This window comes from Hydra vulgaris, chromosome 01 (assembly GCF_038396675.1).
Source record: "Hydra vulgaris chromosome 01, alternate assembly HydraT2T_AEP".
In the NCBI taxonomy this organism is placed as follows: domain Eukaryota; kingdom Metazoa; phylum Cnidaria; class Hydrozoa; order Anthoathecata; family Hydridae; genus Hydra; species Hydra vulgaris.
The window spans coordinates 66150919-66157176 of record NC_088920.1 but is presented as its reverse complement, the minus strand read 5'-3'; positions in this window follow the sequence as shown (position 1 = coordinate 66157176).

Below are 6258 nucleotides of genomic sequence, written 5' to 3'. Positions count from 1 at the left end.
GCCTGCATATATTATTCGACTCAGCTCTCCATTATTTGCTTTTTTTATACTTCAACATCTGGACACTCTATATAAAATATTGCTTTAGGTGGTGTAGGCAAGTCAGTTTTACATATAATTTTACGCACTCCTATTATTGAACCATTAGAAGTACGAAGAGTATCTTTTAATTTATATGATACGCTTGACTGTCCTTTATCGGACAAGTAAATAAAGTGTTTTTTATTCGGCATTTTATTGTTGATTGTTACTATTTTCCAATTGTTCGTTTATTATTTTTTCGGATGGCATAAGGTTCTTGTTTAATAGTCCCATATGGACGGGTAACGCCAACATGAGTTGCTGTTGATAACATCACAGTAAGAGGTGAGAGCCCCATACCAAATCTATGGTAAAATTCGCCAGCTAAAATGCTTAAATATTGCTGAAGCACTGGGTTGTTATCAAAATCAGCTTTTAAACCTTAACGATCCCAAATTGGGAAAAACTTTTTTACAAGCTTTGTACAGTTTATTGTTGCCATTTTTAAAACTCCTGTATCACGGCTATCCAAAACACAGGCCTGTTAATATAGTTGCTTAAAGTTAGAAGAAGAAAAAATAATTCTTGAGACTTATTTATGGAGACTTATTTTTAAATCTTTAAAGTCTTGCGAATGGTTCTACTAATTATTTAACAGATAAAAAAAAAATTGTTTACAAATTACCAAACGATCCAGAAGAACGTAGAAAGTGGCTATCAACTATTCCAGGAAGCAACATTCCTGATAGCAAATACACTGTTGTATGTTCTGAACATTGGCCTATAAATTTGAAGAAAAAAAATATTTATGGTAAGGACCCTCTTCTCTGACTTCTACTTTTCATTGTGTTAAGTCCAGCCTTGTACCAACTGCACCTCCAAAAGTAAGAGTTTCAACTTTATCAACTGGTGCGAGAAATGTACAAGCTGATCAACTTGAGACTTTAAAAGCCATGGACTATTTTAATTTTAAAGATTTGATTATTCATTACCAAAAAAAAAATACTAAAAGATTTATTAATATGTATAGTTGTCTACAAATGTGATGAAAATTTTTTTTTTAATCTACTGAATTTTACTGTGGTTTATCAAAGTAAGATAAGCTTTCTTTAAATTATGAATATAAAAAAAAAATTGTTACAGATTTTTGTTATCTGAATTTTTTATAGGTTCATACTAAATCTTTCTTCTAAATTAAAATATGAGACGTATCACTGTGGATGCTTATGCTATGTAACAAGTTTGTCAAAAAATCATGTAACTATTTTAGACAAATGGTTGAATTTGGCTGAAGCTATAAGATATTTGACTAATATTGAATTATTGATAAAAAAACAAGCTTTAATAGAAAGTTTATCTTCTATGAAAACTTTAAGTAGTGATACAATATATTGGTTCGAGCTTTCGAATATTTTAAAACTGAGTGATTAAATTAAAACTTTTGTTATTTTTGTTGTTTAACTTATATAAAACTATTTCGAATAAATTATGTTTCATTAAAATTATGTAGTATTTTCTCTTCAATAAATATAAAATAAGTATGTCTTTAGTTAGCAAGTTAGATAAAAATTGTTAAAATATTTTTATAAATCAAAGTTAAGCCTAAATTAAATTTTTACTAATCGGTCTCCATTTTTAAAGTTTTGCCGCTCGTGTAATAGGCCTGTATTTTATTTAGCCGTGTCCTGTACCGATACTTTTACCCATCCGCACTATGTATACACTATATAGTGAAACTATTTCATCAGCAGTCATTTTTTTTAGCTCTTGGTGAGTTAGTCTTCTTCCAAGAAGTTTTAAACTGTTTCCTCCTGAAAAATTTATTATTGTTAAAATCATAGCAACTCGACTCGCTCATGTGCGTGAAAGTGTAAGTGTATTAATGCAGCAGCGTAATGTTTATAATAAAGATTTTTATTATAAATTTTAATAAAGATAAAAAAAAATTTTTCTTCTACTTGAGTATCACTTATAAGTTGACCGTTTTCTTCTATAATCATTGTAAACCTTGACCGATTTTTTAGTAGTATTATATCAATACAGCTAAGCTAGTCTAGGACGACTCTAGGTATCCCTGTATACCTTTGAGCTAAAAGCCACAATGAATGCTTTATGTGGCAGCCTGATATAGCAAGCGTAGCTAGTAGCAATCTTGGCGAATCCATATCATTTTCACAAATACAATCATTGACAATAAAAATGCATTTGTCTCCTTCCATAACTTTACTAATAAGTTCTAAAACACACTGAACGCCACATCGTTCGATCTAAAGCGAGGGCACGACACGAAACCTTTGGTTATAAACAATTTTTTCATTATTTTTGTTTGTTTCATTGTAGTCAATGGTTGGGCTTATTAAAAATATTATAGCATCTGACCGTTAATCGAGCAGGTTGAGCACAAGCTCCATTTTTCCTGAATTTGTTGCTCCTACAATAAGGAGATATCCTTCAATAGTTAATATTTTCCATCTATTAAAGATAAAGTTTTATACAAATATATGAGACTATTCTAAAAATGCAAAACTCAAGCCTGCCACCTGCTATTATACTAAACATTTATCAAGCAATGGAGTTTGCTGGAAATGTATGAAGAAATAATTTTGAATTTGTGCGACAGGTCTGTATTAACTTTACAGTAAAAAGTGGCTTGAGAGAATTGAATTTTTCAAACCAAGCTGTGGTGTTACCATTGCCCAGTATATTATGCTTAAAAAAATTCTTTGGGTTACATTAAGCTCTTACTTAGAAAATATTAATATACGACAATTAAAAAAGTGTTAACAACACCTGGAACAACACCTGGAACAATATCTACTATGGTTCTAACAACTAGGATCTTGGCTTATAGCCCAATCTCTTGGAGTAGATAAAAGCTCAAAAATGTTCGAAGAATCTAAAAGACATAATGAAGCTGTTAAGCGATTACAAAAAGCTACAACTTAATGGAATCAAAAACGAACTGAAGCTATTGATAAAATTAATCCTTAACTCCAAGCTGAAGGAAAAAGCCGAGCTCGATTAAACGTTTATGTTGAAGCTTGTCGTCTCTATCGCAAAATGATTGTTGAAAAACTGATAATGACGAGCTTCTTAAATTACCTCCAAAACCAGAACTCAAAGATTTTTATCAACCAAGAGAAGGACAAAAAACAAATGAGTACTTATTAGTTGCAGGATCTGCAATTATGAGTAAGTTAATAGGTTGGTATGTTACAAAAAAATAAAACGTTTTTAAAATAAAACACAAAAAGTTGGCCTTACGCAACTCAACCGGATGTAACGTAAAGCTAACAGTTTTTAATTTTTTGTTTTTTTATACTTTTATATTTTTCTTTTTATTTGTTTATTTATTTTATTTTTATGTTTTTAATATTTTTTTTTATATTTTTATTTTTTTAATGAACACAGCTTTGCTGGTTAACAATATTTATTGCATTTATTTAATTGAGTATAGGTGCAGCTTGACCACAAACTCCTAAGCTTAAAGCAAAAAGAGCATAATCTCTTGGTAAGGCAATAAGTTCTGGAACAACATAGTTAAACTGAGGTTCAGGTAGGGGGATACCAAAACAGGATCAGCGTTCACCCCTAATGCATTCCTATAAAAGGCAATTACATCGGCAAGACTAGTTTGATTGCCAGGCTTTCCTACAGCAACAAGAGCTGTATTGATTAATCCAAGGTGGGTGTTTACTGCTGATTGCTATGCTTGATGAGCTTGATCAAGTGTTTGCTTAAGATCATCTTTTCTGTCAAACTCAGCTTCGACTAGATTAAGAAAACGTGTTTGCAAGTTTTTTACTGCTAAAGCCATTTTGATAAATATATATTATTTTTAGATCTTTAATTGAAAGTTTGTTGTATTAATAATAAGATGGGTTATTGGTCCTTGAGAGGATATTTTTTAATTTGCTTATTGAAAAGGAAAGCTCAGCACAGTTTAAATGATGCTCAAAGATTATCTCCTTGTATGGGATCCGAATTTTCTTATTGAAGCAATTAGATTTAAACAGCTTGAAGTTGTAAAGCATCTTTACCATAACTGCCCTCCAAGCAGAAAATTTGATCATACTTGTAAAATTGAAGCTTTTCAAAAAAAAAAATTTTTTAATTTTTGATAAATTTTTTGAAACTTTTTGAGCAGTCGTGGCGCAGTGGTTAGAGTTCTGGCTCAGAACCCGGGGTTCAATGCCGGCTCTAACCTAATAAGCGACATTGGTAAGGAAGGAAGCGAAGAAAAAGAAATAAATAAACAAATAAAAAAAAAAAGCTGTGCATATTTGATCATTAGAAATTGTAAAATTTTTAACTGATGAAGAATGTAAGACGGATTATAGTATTATAGCTTTAGTTGTAAGAAAAAAAAAAAGAAGCAGGTGAATGGCTTAAAAAGCAAACAATATGGCAAATTTATTTACCTGGCCCTACCTATATACTAAGAGCTATGGTTAATGAAACTCATCCTAATAAAGTACACCAAGCTGATTAACCTCATGACAATGTTGGTTGATATAACTATAAATATACATTCATGGTTTTTGACGTAGCTAGCCGCTTTAAAGACTCTGAACCTATTACTAACAAAACAGCTGCTAATGTTTCAGATCCTCTTGCAAAAATATATAAACGTGGCCCTCTTACTTGGCGTAATCTTATCCAAGTTGATGCTGGAAGTGAATTTAAAGGAGCTACTACAAAACTTCCAGAAAAAAATAAAGTCCAGATCAGGAAAGCTGCACCTGGAAATCATCGAGAACAGTCTATCGTTGAACTTTATAATAGCACACTTGCTGAAAAACTTTTTGGTCGTCAATATGCTCAAAAGTTGCTAATGACTGAAAGATCAGTTGCATGGTAAAAGGTTTAACTGATGTTGTAAAATTAATGAATATCCAAACTACACGTTTACTAGGTAAAAAACCAATAGATGTACCGCTTTTAACCCCACCGATGCCTGCTGCAAGAAAAGAAATTTTCATTCCTCCTAGTGTAAAAGTTCGTTACTTGTATGCTCCAGGTGAGCAAGACGATGGCCAAAAAAGAGCTACTGATCCTATTTGGTCTTTAAAGATTTATTCTATTGATTCAGTTGTGCGATAAATAGGTTGAAAAGCTTTTTATAGTCTTGTAGGTGGACCGAATAGAAAAATCGTTTGTGAAGAGTTGCAACTTGTTCTTAAACGCAATTACCTCCTGATAGAATACTTAAATAAGTTTATGACCATATTTCAAAGTTGTAATTCCATCTGGAGTGATACATTGCTTAGTATCAAGAGGAGATAGAGACATTTTTACTTGCTCGTATTCACCAATTCCGTGTCCTTTGCTGTTAATTCTAATTTGAGTGTGTTTTAGTTTAATTTGCTCGTTAGTTCATTGCTTGTACAACTCACGCTTAATATTTTTTTTAGCAACAGTTTTGAAGACTCCTTTTGCTATCTTCTTATTTTCTCTACTAGCTTCGAGAACGGAGTACATTTTAGGTCTTAGCCTGACAAGTTCTTAAATAAAGCGGCCGTTTGACTCATCCTTGAGTTTAACGACAACCTTTTTATAAGTCTTGTCAAAGCATGGATGAATTTTTGGATATTTATTAAATTCGTAACAATCTTTATTTTCTTTCACATCTTTGTAAATATCTTCGGTTTCCACTTGAAGCAATAAGCTATCGTTATCGGTATAAAGTAATTTTGCTTTTTGATTATATGTTAATCTAATTTGGTTGTACCAGAAATTGTACAAAAGATCTTTTGAATGACCGAGGACAGCTTGCCCAACGTTTAGTTAATTTTTATCTGGTTTTCGTACTGTGAATAGCGGCAAGATAACCATCAAATAAATTATATGATAACTAAGCTGGGTCAGCAACAAATTTACGTTGTCGATTTTCTTCATTTTCACGAAAAAGGTCTGCGCGTATGCGCTTTCGTAGACGCCTTATAGTTTTACCAAACACGCTATTGTTCATGAGTTTGAAGAAATCTTTTTAGAAAACTGTAGTATCTTTTGCTCTTAAATTAGTATTTATCTAGATATTGGGAGACATCCAAGCTTCTTGCTCAGACTTTACAGCTCTATGAATTTTTGTAACCCGCATTCTAAGTGATTAATATAATTTAAGATTGCGATGGCGTACAATGCATTTTTCTTTCTTTCCGCAAATTAGGACCACGCTTTTCACATTCGATCAATTTTACATTTTGTATTTTTCTCATTTTTTTGTTTGAGAATAGA